The 17,500-nt window shown below is 36.6% G+C and overlaps 1 protein-coding gene across 1 annotated transcript in view; it reads right to left on the reverse strand.

Moving 5' to 3' along the window:
- LOC148956118 (circadian locomoter output cycles protein kaput-like) overlaps positions 1-17,500 on the reverse strand; it is a 519,799-nt gene that overhangs the window by 270,606 nt on the left and 231,693 nt on the right. The window lies entirely within an intron of this gene.

Genomic DNA, 17,500 nt, shown 5'->3' on the forward strand with positions numbered 1-17,500 from the left:
GTGGACGATTGTGGCACTTTGGGCCGGTGGGGAACGAATGTGGGGCCGGTGGGGAATGAATGTGGGGAACTTTGGTCCGGAATAAAAAATAGGTATGATTTAACTCATGTGCTAAGTCGCAAGCCATTTAAATACAGTGTTTACATACTTTTTTTTTCTTGTTTTGATATTGCTCTTTACCAACCTCTGGAGATCCAGGTTCAAAATATTTAACAATCTGTTAACTATAATAAGGTCTGTATAAATTTTAGTAGAATTAATTTCTTTACCCACTATGAATATAAAAGAATAACTTACTTCTTGCGTGTAGCTTTCGACAATATTCCTGTTATTTGAATGCATCATTATAGTTCAAGTGCCAATTCTGAACTGAGAAGATGTCAAATTGTCAGAGTTTTTATATCCGTATTCAAGGTCAAACATAAGTCAATCACATCTAACAATTAAAAGGTAGCAGACACATAGGAAATTACTATTGTATAGCGAAACATCACGCACTTTGAACACAGATCAACACGAATTTTCACGGTTGAATTCACACATATTGTCTGCTTGTATTGGCGGAGAGACTCTGCTACCTTATATTATAGCTAGTATGGAAGACACCCCGCTCTCTAGCGTTATAGCTATATAGGGAGACACTCCCGCTCTCTAGCGTTATAGCTATACTGCACGTCTGTACCTATCGTTATAGCTACATTGGGTACCTGTCTTGTACCTATCATTATAGCTACATTGGGTACCTGTCTTGTACCTATCGTTATATCCATACTACTATGTCCTCCTCAAAAACATAATTTCTATCTGGAAATCAACTACGCTGAACAAAATGGCTATCTCAAAAATTTTGATTGGATGTGTTTTGGGAAATGGTGGGTGTGAGAGGGGTGTTAAAGGTCCTCCAATCACTTCGACTAAAAAGTGCACAAGCCCTTCTAATTTTCAATTGAATGAGCCCTATTTTGAAGTTTCTACAACATCACTATCTATAAAACCTCATATGCCCCCAGAGCATAAACTTACAACCCTTGGCCCCGAGGCCTAAGCGATCATTTACTCAAAGACCTAATTTCTAAAACTTTTAACTACGTTGAACAAAACGGCTATCTAAAAATTATTATTGGATGTGTTTTGGGAAAGGTGGGTATGAGAAGGGTTTAGTTGCCCTCAAACTACTTTCAACTATTAAAAAGGGCACTAGTCCTTTTAATGTTCAACTGAATGAGCCCTTTTTCTTTCTACGAAAAAGCTTTCAATGAAAACCTTTTGTGCCCTCAGGCGTAACTTATAAACTCCTACTATGAGGGCTGTGGGGGGGTCACCCTCAATGATGTAATTTCCGGACCTTTTCAACTACTCTGAACAAAATGGCTATCTCAAAATTTTGATTGGATATGTTTGGATAAATGGTAGGCTTGGAAGGGGTGTTAGTTGCCTTCCAGTCACTTTCGACTATTAAAAAGGGCACTAACCATTTCAATTTCCAATCAAATGAGCCCTTTTTGAAGTTTCTACGACAACACTTTCTATAATAAACCTTATATGCCCCTAGGGCACAACTTACAAATCTTGCCCTAAGGGCTTAGGGGGGTCGTCATCCTCAAAGACTCAATTTCCAGAACATTCTACTGCGTTGAACAAAATGGTTATCTCAAAATTTTCATTGGATGTGTTTGGGGAACAGGTGGGCCTTAGAGAGGGGTTAGTTGCCCTCCAATCCCTTTTTCGACTATTAAAAGGGCACTAGCCCTTTGAATTTCTAATCAAATGAGCCTTTTTGGAGTTTCCATGACAACGCTTTCTATAAAACTTATATGCCCCCAGGGCATAACTTAAGACCCTTGCCCTGAGGGCTCTGCGGAACTGTCCTCTTCAAAGACATAATTTCTATCTGACATCAACTACGCTGAACAAAGTGGCTATCTCAAAATTTTGATTGGACATATTTGGGGAAATGGTGGGCGGGGAAGGGGTGTTAGTAGTAGTATCTCTCGTCTGGATTTGCATAGACGTATAGCAATTTCAACGTTATTTGCTTGCGTTTCTACACCTTTTCAAAGAGATTCAGAGCTCCCTCACATGGCATTATACTATTTTCTATCTTGTGCTACTTGGGATTTGCATAATATGCTATGAAGGACAAGTTTTTTTGACATAATTTACGTGGACTAGATTTCTATTTCATGATATACATGTTTTTTTTAGGGTAAATCCGTGTCAGAAAAACCGGTGCGTCTTTCTTAGCTGCCAATATATTCAATTATTTTTTTGTATATATTCAGGTTTCAGATTAGAACTTTCTACAGTTTGAATAGTTCATTCAATCTACAAGTATCAATTTTTGCAATCATTTACATAGATATTGAATATTCTAAGCGACTTCTGGTGAGTAAAATTTTCTAATTATTATAATAAAAAGAAATCTATTTTTTTTTGTCTCGCCATTAAGTTAGGGAAGAATTTCCTTACTTACGCCCTTTTTTTTCACTGTGTAGTTAGCTCTTTTTAAAAAGCATTTCACTAAATATTCAAAAAACAGGATCAGTCAGTTTCGCTACAATAAAAAATAAATCTATTTTTTTGTCTCGTCATTAAGTTAGTGAATAATTTCTTTCCTGTATTACGCTTTTTTTTTTACTGTGTTGTTATATATTTTAAAAAAAGCATTTCTATAAATATTCAAAAAACAGGGTCAGTAATTTTAGCTATAATAAAAAAGAAATCTATTTTTTTTTTGTCTCGTGATTAAGTTAGGGAAAAATTTTCTTCCTTTCTTTCGCTGTTTTTTTTTCACCGTGTTGTTAGCTCTTTTAAAAAAGCATAAGAAAGGAAGGAAATTCTTCCCTAACTTAATGACAAGAGACAAAAAAAGTAAATAGATTTTCTTTTTTATTATAGCGAAACTGACTGATCCTGTTTTTGAATATTTAGCGAAATGCTTTTTTTAAAAGAGGTAAACAACACGGTGAAAAAAGCATAAGAAAGGAAGGAAATTCTTCCCCTAACTTAATAACGACAAAAAAAATAGATTTCTTTATTACAGTGAAACTGACTGATCCTGGTTTTTGAATAGTTTAGCGAAATGCTTTTTTTAAAAAGAGCTAACAACACAGTAAAAAAAAGCGTAAGAAAGGAAGGAAATTCCTTCCCTAACTTAATAACGAGACAAAAAAATAGATTTCTTTTTATTATAGTGAAACTGATTGATCCTGTTTTTTGAATATTATATGCAAATGCTTTTTTAAAAGAGCTAACAACACAGTAAAAAAAAGGTAAGAAAGGAAGGAAATTCTTCCCTAACTTAATGGCGAGACAAAAAAATAGATTTCTTTTTATTATAATAATTAGAAAATTTTACCACCAGAAGTCGCTTAGAATATTCAATATCTATGTAAATGATTGCAAAAATATTGATACTAGTAGATTGAATGAACTATTCAAACTGTAGAAAGTTCTAATCTGAAACTGAATATATACAAAAAATAATTGAATATATTGCAGCTAAAAAAGACGTAACTGGTTTTTCTGACACGATTTACCCTAAAAAAACATGTATATCATGTAAAGAGAAATCTATCTGACAAATTATGTTTAAAAAACTGTCTTTCATAGTATAATATGCAAATCCCAAGTAGCACAAGATAGAACATAGTATAATGCCATGAGGGAGCTCTCTAAATTGAAAAGGTAGAAACGCAAGCAAATAACGTTGAAATTGCTATATGTCTTAGAGTTCATAGTAATAGGTAAATGCCCCTGGTAACCCAATTACTTGAAAATACACACACATATCAACGCCTCAGGCTTATGAAAGTGCATGTGTTCGTGAAATCTTATATGCTCTGTGGTAGGGCAAGTAGAGTTCATAGTAATAGGTAAGTTCCCCTGGTAACCCAATTACTTGAAAATACACACACATATCCAGGCTTCAGGCTTTTGAAAGTGCATGTGCTTCGTGAAATCTTATATGCTCTTTGGTAGGGCAAGTAGAGTTCATAGTAATAGGTAAATGCCCCTGGTAACCCAATTACTTGAAAATACACACACATATCCATGCCTCAGGCTTGTGAAAGTGCATGTGTTCGTGAAATCTTATATGCTCTCTAAATCTTATAGTGTTGTGAGGTCCCCCTATATGGGGGGACACTGCGCTCGGAACTGTTATAGCTATATGGGGGGACACTGCGCTCGGAACTGTTATAGCATTACTACTGATGGGGAACAACTTTGACATCTTTGTTGTCTGCGTATTTTTAACATCAACACATTGCATCCTGTCGCTATGAAAACTGCCCATCTGTCGAACAAGAAATTGTCGAGTTTTCATTTCAGCTGTTCCAGAAATGATGATATAATTGTCTAAGAGGTCGAACGCCTTGACCATTTCCCAAATATGAATATCGACGAAAGAGCCAGGATTTTCAAGGTGGCTCAAGATTTCTTCCATCATGATGAGAAGGTTGAAAAAATTCCGTAGTTAAAAGTCCGGAAACTATATTTTTGAGCATGACACTCCCCCCCCCCACAGCCCTCAGTGCCAGAATTGTAAGTTATTCCCTGGGGGCATATAAGGTTTTTCTTATAGAAAGTTTTGTCGTAGGAACTTTAAAAAGGGAACTTTCGATTAGAAACTGAAAGGGCTAGTGCCCTTTTTAATAGTCAAAAGTGATTGGAGGGCAAAAAACCCCCGTCTCACGCCTACCATTTCCCCAAACACATTCAATCAAAATTTGATATAGACATTTCGTTCAACGTAGTTGAAAGGTCCGGAAATTATGTCTTTGAGGATGACAACCCCCTCACAGCCCTCAAGTCAAGGGTTGTAATTTATGCCCTGGGGTATATAAGGTTTTTATAGAAAGCGTTGTCGTAAAAACTTAAAAAAGGGCTCATTCGATTGGAAATGAAAGGGCTAGTGCCGTTTTTAATAGTCAGTAGTGATTGGAGAGCAACTAACCCACCTCTCACGCCCACCATTTCCCCAAAAACATTCAATCAAATTTTGAGATAGCAATTTTCTTCAACCTAGTTGAAACTTCTGGAAATTGGGCGTTTGAGGTGACCCCCCCCCCCCCACCCCACCCTCAAGGAAAGGGTCGTAAATTACACCCTCGGGGCATATAAGACTTTTATTGAAAGCGTTGTCGTAGGAACTTCAAAAGGGTTCATTCGATTGGAAATTGAAAGAAATAGTGCCTTTTTTAATAGTTGAAAGTGATTGGAGAGCAGCTAACGCCCCTATGACGCCCACCATTTTCCCAAAAAATCCAATCAAAATTTTGAGACAGCCATTTCGTTTAACGTAGTTGATTGTACTGGAAATTAGGTCTTTGAGGATGACAACCCCTCACAGCCCTCATGGCAAGGGTTGTAATTTATGCTCTGGGGGCATAAAAGGTGTCTATAGAAAGTGTTGTCGTAGAAACTCAAAAAGGGCTCATTCGATTGGTAATTGTAAGGGCTAGTGCCTTTTTAATAGTCGAAAGCGATTGGAAGGCTTGAAAATTTTATAGTAAAGATCGATGTAGATACAATGTATTATTTAATTTTTTTTTTTTTGTTTAGACCATGGCACTTCATATCGAAGGAGTTGTCATAGGAATTTCGAAAAGGGCTCATTCGATTGAAAATAGAAAGGGCTAATGCCTTTTTTAATTGTAGAGAGTGATTGGAGAGCAACTATTCCCCCTACCACAACTACCACAAATCAGCATCAATAAATAAATGAAACTGAAAACGAACAGAAATTACAATAAATAACCGAGTCAAACTCAAAACGAGCAGAAATTAACGTGAGTAGGGCTCAAAACCACTATGCTTTCCAAAGGCCAGAACATAATTCGCATTTTACTGAAAAAATATGAATATTTTTACTTTAATAAATTTAAAAAATCCAATAATATTAACATTTTGATTACTAAATATCAGTATATGTTTATATATTAAACTGACAATGCACATTCATTTGTATTTTTTTCAGTAAAGTGCAAATTATGTTCTGGCCTTGGGAAGGCATAGGGGTTTTGAGTCTTACTCATGTTAATTTCTCCTCGTTTTTGGTTTGACTCGGTTAATTAATGTAATTTCTGTTCGTTTTGGGTTTCATTTATTTATCGATGCTGATTTGTGGTAGTTTCACGCTTGGTTCATTATTTGATTTGATTTTTGCTCATTTTGATTTAATGGAGTTCTTTACTTTTCTTTGAAAAACTTATTTTGTGGAAATTTCTTTTTTATTTAATTTCTGTTCGTTTTATATTGACATAGTCTTTTCAGGGAAAAAGAAAATAATACTTTAATCTTTTCGTTTTTTTAAGACTTTATAGTTTGGTCGGCTATTTGTATGCTTGAGAAAAATTTTCAGTAATTTTTAACAACATACGTCCTTTCAAAAATCTGGACATATATAGTAGTGTTTAATTTCCTTTCATACCTCCTCTAGTTGACCTGAAATGGAAAACATGATACTATTCGCAAAAAAATCTGCTTACTTTCTTTGATAGCATAGATACACTTACGCTATTTTGACTTGGTTAAATTTTAAGAGCAGAAGTAGCCCCGAAAGTTTGTACATAATAACCTCAGTCGTTCTTGGGATACTGCCGAGATGCCTTATTGGGAATTAGCACTATCACAGTGCATTTTGATTTAATCTTAAGACAACATTTAGTTTTTAAACATAATGGGCAAATTGGAGGTTGGGCGTGGGAGGGGAAATAGTTGCCCTCCAATAACTTTTGACTATTAAAAAGGGCATTACCCCTTTCTATTTTCAATTGAATTAGCCCTTTTAGAAAATTCCTACCATAACTCCTTCGATAAGAAGTGCCCTGGTCTAAAAAAAAAAAAAAAACAAAAAAAAAAAAAAAAAAAAAAAAAAAAAAAAATAATACATTGTGCCCATATCGATCTATCTTTACTATAAAAATGTCAAGCCTTCCAATCACTTTCGACTATTGAAAAGGCACTAGCCCTTTCAATTTCCAATCAAATGAGCCCTTTTTGAGTTTCTACGACAACACTTTCTATAAACACCTTACATGCCCCCAGAGCATAAATTACAACCCTTACCCTGGGGGCTTCGAGGGTGTTGTCAGTAATAAGGGTGCTGTCGGCAAAAGTAACAAGAGAATCCGAGGTTTTCAAACTATGGTTATGGGTACGGGAGAATGTTAGATGACATAGACAACAGCAATAAAGAGGAATTTTATTTCTAACTACAAAAATAAGGTCATTTACATAAATTAAAAACGGTACCGGCCCTAAAATTTACCCTTGAGGGACCCCCTGGTGAACACTTGATAGTGAGCGAAAAAGTTAATCAAGAAAAATTTTTATACCAGACATGAAAGACTGGAACCAATAAAACGCACTACCTTTTATGCCAAAATGAGAAAGTTTGAAGAGAACACAGTGAGTTAAAGGGTTTCGTTTTGGGTTTCATTTATTTATCGATGCTGATTTGTGGTAGTTTCACGCTTGGTTCATTATTTGATTTGATTTTTGCTCATTTTGGTTTAATGGAGTTCTTTACTTTTCTTTGAAAAACTTATTTTGTGGAAATTTCTTTTTTATTTAATTTCTGTTCGTTTTATATTGACATAGTCTTTTCAGGGAAAAAGAAAATAATACTTTAATCTTTTCGTTTTTTTAAGACTTTATAGTTTGGTCGGCTATTTGTATGCTTGAGAAAAATTTTCAGTAATTTTTAACAACATACGTCCTTTCAAAAATCTGGACATATATAGTAGTGTTTAATTTCCTTTCATACCTCCTCTAGTTGACCTGAAATCGAAAACCTGATACCATTCGCAAAAAAATCTGCTTACTTTCTTTGCTAGATTGGATACACTTACGCTATTTTGACCTGGTTAAATTTTAAGAGCAGAAGTAGCCTCGAAATTTTGAACATAATACCCTCAGTCGTTCTTGGGATACTGCATCTGAGATGCCTTATTGGGAATTAACATTAACACAGTTCTTCCTCGATAACATTAACACAGCAACTCCTTCGATAAGAAGTGCCCTGGTCTAAAAAAAAAAAAAAAAAAAAAAAAAAAAAAAAAAAAATTAAATAATACATTGTGCCCACATCGATCTATCTTTACTATAAAAATGTCAAGCCTTCCAATCGCTTTCGACTATTAAAAAGGACATTAGCCCTTTCAATTTCCAATCGAACGAGCCCTTTTTGAGTTTCTACGACAACACTTTCTATAAACACCTTACATGCCCCCAGGGCATAAATTACAACCCTTACCCTGGGGGCTTCGAGGGTGTTGTCAGTAATAAGGGTGGTGTCGGCAAAAGTAACAAGAGAATCCGAGGTTTTCAAACTATGGTTATGGGTACGGGAGAATGTTAGACGACATAGACAACAGCAATAAAGAGGAATTTATTTCTAACTACAAAAATAAGGTCATTTACATAAATTAAAAACGGTACCGGCCCTAAAATTTACCCTTGAGGGACCCCCTGGTCAACACTTGATAGTGAGCGAAAAAGTTAATCAAGAAAAATTTTTATACCAGACATGAAAGACTGGAACCAATAAAACGCACTACCTTTTATGCCAAAATGAGAAAGTTTGAAGAGAACACAGTGAGTTAAAGAATCAAAGGCTTTACGAACATCAAGAAACAAAGCAGCGGGAATCAAAAGGGAGTCCATGGCAGATTGAAGATAAGTCAGTAAAACTGTACAAGCCTGCTCAGATGAATAATTTGCTCTAAAACCAAACTGACGATTGCGAAATCAATCTTTAGAAGTAAGAAAATTATTAAGACAAGAAAGCATCGCCTTCTCAAATATTTTGCTAAACACAGACAACAAAGAAATTGGCCGATAGTTGGCTGAATCATTTCGTGTCCCGCTTCCCTTATACAATATGATGACTCGAGCCCGCTTGAGACTACTCTGGAAAACACCATGCTGAAAGGAGAGGTTAATAAGTTTTGTTAAGGGAGAAACAATGGAAGGAATTATGAACTTCATTACTTTAGTAGGAATATTATCAGGGCCAGACAACGAAGAATTTTTCGATCCCATAACAATTTTAGTAATTTCTTTCTCCTTCACTGGTTCCAAAAACATTGATTTAATACAAGATGGTCCATGAGAAGACCTAAAGCTGGATCTTGAAGGAGAAGAACTAACAGCCGAAGCGGTCCTTCTACCAATATTCACAAAATATGAAGCAAATGCATCTTTGACATTCAGCTCACGTTCGATAATTTTGCCATCGAGATCCAAAAAAGAGGGGACTGATGGAGACTGAAAAGAGGGCCTAAGGACAGAATTTATAGCCTGCCAAGTTTTACCACAATCTGAAAAACAATTAAAATAATACTGGGACTTGTCCTTTCGACACACAGAATTGTAAAAATTGCAGTAAATTTTAAATCGCTGAATTTGAGCAAATTTGAGGGGCTAGCAGACTTAAAGGCCCTCCACAGATTATTTTTCTCCTACAAGTCCTAAGGAGACCAAGGATCATCCAAGGATTTAGAGGGAAAACGTTCTCAGACTTACAATTAGAAGGTGACAACAGAACAAATATTAAGAACAGCTTTTTTAATAGACTCATAAAAAATATCAAATAAATTACAAAAATCAGAATCACTCTCAAAATTACCCCAAGAAATGTCTGCCAATCTTGACCTAAGAAGCGTCAATTCCACTTCACCAAATCTAAAAGGCCTCTTACCAGACTTACCAGTCCTCTTAATACTCAGTTTATTAAAACAGTACCAGAGGCAACGCTATAGCGTTGCCTATAGTAAAGGCCATATGGCTCCAATGTTTTATTATTTTTTTTCCCCAGAGGCAGTTCATAAGGAATGGGTCGTCGTATAAACTTAAAAGGGGGCTCATTCAATTGGAAATCGAGAGTTCTAGTGCCCTTTTTAACGGTTAAAGGTGATTGGAAGGCAACCAACACCCCTTCCATGCCCACCATTTCCCCAAACACATCCAATCAAAATTTTGAGATAGCCATTTTGTTCTACGTGGAGGACACTCCCCCAAAGCCCTCAGGGCACGGATTGTAAGTTATGCCCTTGGGGCATATAAGGTTTTTTCTATAGAAAACTTTGTCGTAGAAACTTCAAAAAGGACTCATTCAATTGGAAATTCAAAGGGCTAGTGCCCTTTTTAATAGTCAAAAGTGATTGAAAGGCTACTAACCCCCCTCTCACGCCCACCATTTCCCAAAATACATCCAATCAAAATTTTGAGATAGCCATTTTTTTAAACGTAGTTGAAAATTCTGGAAATTAGGTCTCTGAGGATGACAACCCGGATTGTAAGTTATGCCCTGGGGGCATATAAGGTTTTTTCTATAGAAAACTTTGTCGTAGAAACTTCAAAAAGGACTCATTCAATTGGAAATTCAAAGGGCTAGTGCCCTTTTTAATAGTCAAAAGTGATTGGAAGGCAACTAACACCCCTTCCACGCCCACCATTTCCCCAAACACATCCAATTCAAGTTTAGAGATAGCCATTTTGTACAACCTAGTTGAAAACTTTGGAAATTATATCTTTGAACAGGACACTCCCCCAACAGTCCTTAGGGCAAGGGTTATAAGTTATGCCCTGGGGGCGTATATGGTTCTTATGGAAGGAATGCTCGTATAAAGTTTAGAAAAGGCTCATTTGATTGAAAATTGAAAGTTCTAGTTTACTTTTTAAGCGCCAAAAGATATCGGAGAGTAGCCTGCCCCCCACACCCTTTTCTCCCAAATTCCTCTGATAAAAATTTTGAGATAGGTATTTTGTTAAAAATATTTCTAAGATGATATAACAAAAACTCCGGTGTTAAACCAGCCCCCCAGGGCCCGGGGGCAGCTTCTGTAAGTTATACCCTGGGGCATATATGGTTCTTATGGAAGGGATGCTCGTATAAACTTCAAAGAGGGCTCATTTGATTGGAAATTGAAAGTTCTAGTTTACTTTTTAAGAGTAAAAATAGATTAGAGGGCAGCTAGCCCCCCCCCCCCCCTCCACACGCTTTTTTCCTGAAACCCATCCATATGAACTTTGAGATAGCCATTTTCTTAAAAATAGTTCAAAGACTATATAAACAAAACTCCGGGGTCGACACAGCCCCCCAGGGCCCGAGCGCAGGTGTTATAAGTTATGCCCTGCGGCTATGTATGGTTCTTATGTAAGGAATGCTCGTAAAAACTTCAGAGAGGGCTCATTCGATTGGAAATTGAAAGTTCTAGTTCATTTTTTAAAAATCAAAAGAGATTGGAGGGCAACTAGCCCCCCCCAACCCTTTTCCCCAAATGCATCCGAAAAAAAAATTTGAGATAGTCATTAAGTTAAAAACTGTTCAAAGTCATATAACAAAAACTCAGGAGCCTTCACCACTCCCCAGGGCCCGGGGGCAGGTGTTTTAAGTCATGTCTTTGGGCATATATTAATCGAATGAAAGGTATGTTCCTATACACTTCAGAGAGTGTTCATTTGATTGGAAATTAAATGTTCGTGTTCACTTTTTAATAGTCAAAAGAGATCCAAGGGTAATTTGCCTCCCCCACGCCTTCTTTTTCCTAACTCTTCTGATGAAAATTTTAAGATAGACATTTTCTTAAAAACAGTTCAAAGGTCAGAAAAAAAACTCCGGTGTCAATACAACACCCCATATCCCGAGGGAAGGCATTCTAAGTTATGCCCTAAATGCATGTATGGTTCTTATGAAAGGGATGCTCGTATAAACTTCATAGAGGGCTCATTTGATTGGAAATTGAAAGTTCTTGTTCACTTTTTAAGAGTCGAACGATTTAAGGGCTATGTCCTTTTTCCCCAAACCCATCCACTAGAAATTTTGAGATAGCCAGTTTTTAGAAAATTGTTCAAAAATTAGATAAAAACAACTCCGGTGTCAAGACAACCCATCAGGGCCCGGGGGTAGGCGTTGTAAGTGTTGTCCTGGGGACGTATATGGTTCTTATCAAAAGGATGCTCGCATAAACTTCAGAGAGGGCTCATTTGATTGGAAATTGAAAGTTCTGATTCACTTTTTAAGAGTCAAAAGATGTCCGAGGGCAACTAGTCCCCCCTCCCTCCACACACTCTTTTTTCCCCAAGCCCATCCGATTTTTTTTTTAAATAGCCGTTTCATTACAAATAGTTCAATGGACAGATAAGAAAAACTCCTGTGCCGACACAACCCCTTAGGGCCCAGAGGCAGGCGTTGTAAGTAATGCTCTGGGGCCATATACAGTTCTTAGGGAAGGGATTCATATAGACTTCGGAGACGGCTCATTTGATTGGAAATTGAAAGTTCTTGTTCACTTCTTAAAAGTCAAAAGAGATCGGAGGGCAAGTAGCCTACCCCATCCATGCCATAAATTCATCAGATAAAAATTTGGAGGTATACATTTTGTTGAAATTAGTCCAAAGTTCAGATAACAAAAACTCAGGTGTCAACACAGCCCCCCAGGGCCCAGGGGTAGGCGTTGTAAGTTATGCCCTGGGGGCATATATGTTTGTTATGGCAGGGATGTTCGTATAGACTTCATAGAGGGCTCATCTGATTGGAAATTGAAAGTTGTAATTCACTTTTTAGGGATCAAAAGTGACCGGAGGGCAGCTAGCCTCCCCCCACACTCCATCTATTTTTTCTCAGAGGCACTTCATATAGAAGGGGTCATCATATAAACTTTTAAAGGGGGCTCATTCGATGAGAAATCGAGAGTTCTAGTGCCCTTTTTAAGAGTCAAAAGTAATCGGTGGACAACTAGCCCCCCCCCAAGCCCATTTTCTCCAAATATATCTGATAAAAAATTTGAGGTAGCAATTTTGTTAAAAATAGTTCTAAAATCATATAAAAAAAACTCCTTTACCTATGGCCATTTTGTTAAAAATAGTTCAAAGGTCAGATAAGAAAAACTCCTATGTCGAGGCAACCACTCAGGGCCCGGGGCAGGCATTGTAAGTATTGCTCTGGGGGCATGGTTCTTATGGAAGGGATGCTCGTATAAACTTCAGAGAGGGCTCATTTGATTGGAAATTGAAAGTTCTAGTTCACTTTTAAATAGTCAAAAGATATCGGAGGGCAACTACCCCCTCCTCTCTTCATGCCCTTTTTTCCTCAAACCAATCCGATAAGAACTTTCAGATAGCTTTTTTTTTAAAGACAGTTAAAAGATTATATAATGAAAACTCTGGTGTCGACACAACCCCCAGGGCCCAGAGGCAAGCTTTTTAAGTAATGCTCTGGGGGCATATATAGTTCTTATGGAAGGGATGCTCGCATAAACTTCAGAGAGGGCTCATATGATTGGAAATAGTAAGTTCTCGTTCGCTTTTTAAGAGTCGAAAGAGATCGGAGGGCTTCTAGCCCCACCCATCCGATAAGAACTTTAAGGGAGCCATTTTTTTCAAAATGGTGAAAAGATTATATAACGAAAACTCCGGGGTCGACACAATCCTTCAGAGCCTGGGGTAAGCGTTGTAATTTATGTCTGGAGAGCAAATACAGGTGTTATGAAAGATGCTCGTATAAACTTAATAGAGGTGTCATTTGCTTGGAAATTGAAAGTTCTAGTTCAGTATTTAAGAGTCAATAAAGATCAGAGGGCAACTATCCCCCACACCCCTTTTCTCCCAAATACATTCGATAAAAATTTTGAGATAGCCGTTTCGTTAAAAAGAGCTCAAAGGTCAGAATAAAAAGAAACTCCGGTGTCGACAAAACCATCCAGGGTCCGGGGCAGGCGTTGCAAGTTATGCCCTGGGGTCATATATGGTTCTTATGGAGGGGATGCTCGTATAAACTTCAGAGGAGGATGATTTGAATGGAAATTGAAAGTTCTAGTTCAATTTTTAAGATTAAAAAAAGATCGGAAGGACTCTAGCCCCTCCCGCTCTCCATGCCTTTGGGTTTATCGGATGGATAACTCATCCGATAAAAGTTTGAGGTGACCATTTTGTTAAAAATAATTCAAACATCAGATATAAAAACTTTGGGGTCAACACACCCCCCAGGGCCCAGGGACAGGCGTTGTCAGTTATACTCTGGGGGTATATATGGTTCCTATATAAGGGATGCTCGTGAAAACTTCAGAGAGGGCTGATTTGAATGGAAATGGAAAGTTCTAGTTCAAATTTTAAGATTCAAAAGAGATCAGAGGGCCTCTTTCCCCCCCACGCCTTTTCCCCCCAAAACCCATGCGATACAAACGTTGAGATAGTCATTGTTTCAAAATAGTTCAAAGGTCAGATAACAAAACTCCGGTGTCGAAACAGCCCCCCAGGGCCATGGGGGCAGGCATTATAAGCTATATCCTGGGGCCGTGTATAGTTCTTATGAAAGGGATGCTCGTATAAACCACAGAGAAGGCCCAATTGAATGGAAATTAAAAGTTCTAGTTCATTCTGTCGGAGTAAAAAAAATCGAGGGCAACTAGCACCTCCTGCCCTCTACGCCTTTGGGTTTATCGGATGGATAAACCCATCCGATAAAATTTTATGTGACTATTTTGTTAAAAATAGTTCAAACATTAGATATTTAAACTCCGGTGTCGACAAAATCCCCCAGGGCCCAGGTACAGGCGTTGTAAGTTATACTCTGGGGGTATATGTGGATCTTATATAAGCGATACTCGTATAAACTTCAGAGAGGGCTCATTTGATTGAAAATAGAAAGTTCTATTTCAATTTTAAAGAGTCAAAAGAGACCGAAGAGCAATTAGACCCCCCGCCCTTTTTCCCCAAACCCATCCGATAAAAAGTTTGAGATAGCCATTTTGTTAAAAATAGTTCAAACGTCAGATAATAAAAACTCTGAGGTTGACACAAACCCATTTTTTCACTCTGATATTGTTATTTTGATACCAGTTTTGATACTTTGATGAACATTTGATTTTTTTTTTTTTTTTTAAGTTTGATTTTTAATTAAATAATTTTTAAAAACTTGAAACTTTTTGCAATCAAAAACGAAAAAAAAATTAATTAAAAAAATTTCTGAAAAATAAGTTTTTCAAAGAAAAGTAAAGGCCATTTAAAAATTATGCTCAGCAGATAGAAATACCTTTTAAAATTCAAACTCAAAACGACCAGAAATTACTATTAAAGAATAAATGAAACCCGAAACGAAAAGAAATTAAATAAACAATCATAGCAAAAAACATACAACAAGTCATAATATAAATGAATAAATAGATCTTAAAGCGAGTAATGCTTAGATTGAATCAGAAAATCAAGCTTAAAACAAAAAAAATATTTTGCTTTTGAAGTATAAATGAAACTTAAAACAAAAAGAAATTAAATAAACAAACAATGCAAACAAATCTACAATAGATATTCATGTAAATGAATTAATAAATCTTAAAACAAATGAAACTTAAATTGAATATGCAAATAAAGCTTGAAACGAACAAAAATCACAACAAACAAGAGTTTGGGTATCGCCTCCTTCTCTCACTGTCAAAGTCTATAACCTACTGCGTTATTGGCGCTTTACTGAAAACTATATGCGTCTTGAACAATCTTGTAGAAAATATTTGTAATATAATTCGTTTTCAGTTCAGTGCCAATGACGCCGTAGGCTTTTGGTTTTTATTTACAGTTAAGGAAGGGGGCAGTATCCAAATTTAGTTTGTAGTGAAATTATATTTGTCTTGAACAACTTTAGAAAGAGCTAATAAATTAAGCTGAACATTTGACGCACAATGATATTAATTGCTTAAAGCTCATCAGTTCAAAATTTTACTATAATTTTAATGTTTATTTTGAATATTAAGTACAAGAGGGAATATTTGTAATAGAGTTGGTTTTCAGTAAAGCGCCAATGACGCTGTAGGTCTTAGACTTTGACAGTGAGAGAAGGAGGCGATACCCAAACTCTTGTTTGTTGTGATTTTTGTTCGTTTCAAGCTTAACTTGCATATTCAATTTAAGTTTCTCTCGTTTTAAGATTTATTTATTCATTTACATTAATTTCTATTGTATGTTTGTTTGCATTGTTTGTTTATTTAATTTGTTCGTTTAAGCTTCATTTATACTTCAATAGCAAAATATTATTTTTCGTTTTAAGCTTGATTTTCATATTCAATCTAAGCATTACTCGCTTTAAGATCTATTCATCCATTTATATTGTGACTTGTTGTATGTTTATTGCTATGATTGTTTGTTTAATTTCTGTTCGGTTTGGGTTTCATTTATTCTTTAATAGTAATTTCTGGTCGTTTTGAGTTTGAATTTTAACAGGTATTTGTATCTGTTCAGCATAAATTTAAAATGGCCTTTACTTTTCTTTGAAAACTTATTTTTCAGAAAGTTTTTGCAATTAATCTAGAGTAAATAGGGAAATGATCAGGAATGTCACTCACCGAAACATAATTTTGGATCAAGGTAGCCGTACAGAAAATATTGTCAATCAGAGATGGTGTACTCTCTGTTATACGAGATGGGATACATACAGAAGGTAAAGTACTTGTGGCAAGCATGGACAACAAGGTAAAGTGGCATCTTACAAGGTAAAGTGGCCTTCCCAATGGTCCTGGGGTTGTGTTGATCCCGGACTTTTTTTTATATGATTTTTGAACTATTTTTTACCAAAATGGCTATCTAAAAATTTTTATCGATCTATTTGGGGAAAAGATTGTGGGGGGCTAGTTGCCCTCCGGTAACTTTTGACTTAAAAGGATACTGGAAATTCTGATTTCCAATCAAGTTAGCCCCCAGAAGTTTATACAACGGCCCCTTCCACATGAAGTGCCTATGGAAAAATAATAAAAATGAGCCCTCTCTCAAGTTTATACCCTTCTATAAGAACAATATATACCCCAGGGCATAACTTACAATGCCTACCCTGGGCCCTGGGATGTTGTGTCGACTCCGAAAATTGCATTATATTATCTTTGAACTGTCCTTAGCAGAATGGCTACCTTAAAATTTTATCGAAGTATTTGGGGAAAAAGGGCGTGGGGTAGGGCTTGTTACTCTCCGATTTCTTTTGACTCTTAAAAAGTGAGTTAGAACTTTCAATTTACAATCAAATGAGCTCTCTCCTTACTGTATACGAGGATCCCTTCTATAAGAACCATATATGCCCACAGGGCATGACTAACAACGCCTGTCCCCGTTGCCTGGGGGGTTGTGTCGACCCTGGAGTTTTCGTTACATGATCTGTGAACTTTTTTAACCAAATGGCAATCTTAAAGTTTTTATCGGATATATTTGGGAAAAAAGGGCGTTGGAGGGGGGCGCTAGCTGCTCTCCAATCTCATTTGACTCTTAAAAAGTGAACTACAAATTTCAATTTTCAATCAAATGAGCCCTCTCTGAAGTTTATACGATCATCATTTCTATGAGAACCATATAGCCTATGCTCCCAGGGCATAATTCACGAAGCCTGCCCATGAGCCCTGGGGGGTTATGTTGATCCGCGAGTTTCTGTTATATGATTTTTATACTATTTTTAACAAAGTGGCCACCTCGAAATTTTATCTTATGTATTTGGGGAAAAAGAACGTATGGGGTGGGGCTA

Source organism: Artemia sp. Qi Xiang Cuo, chromosome 1 (assembly GCF_049724085.1).
Source record: "Artemia sp. Qi Xiang Cuo chromosome 1, ASM4972408v1, whole genome shotgun sequence".
Classification (NCBI taxonomy): domain Eukaryota; kingdom Metazoa; phylum Arthropoda; class Branchiopoda; order Anostraca; family Artemiidae; genus Artemia; species Artemia sp. Qi Xiang Cuo.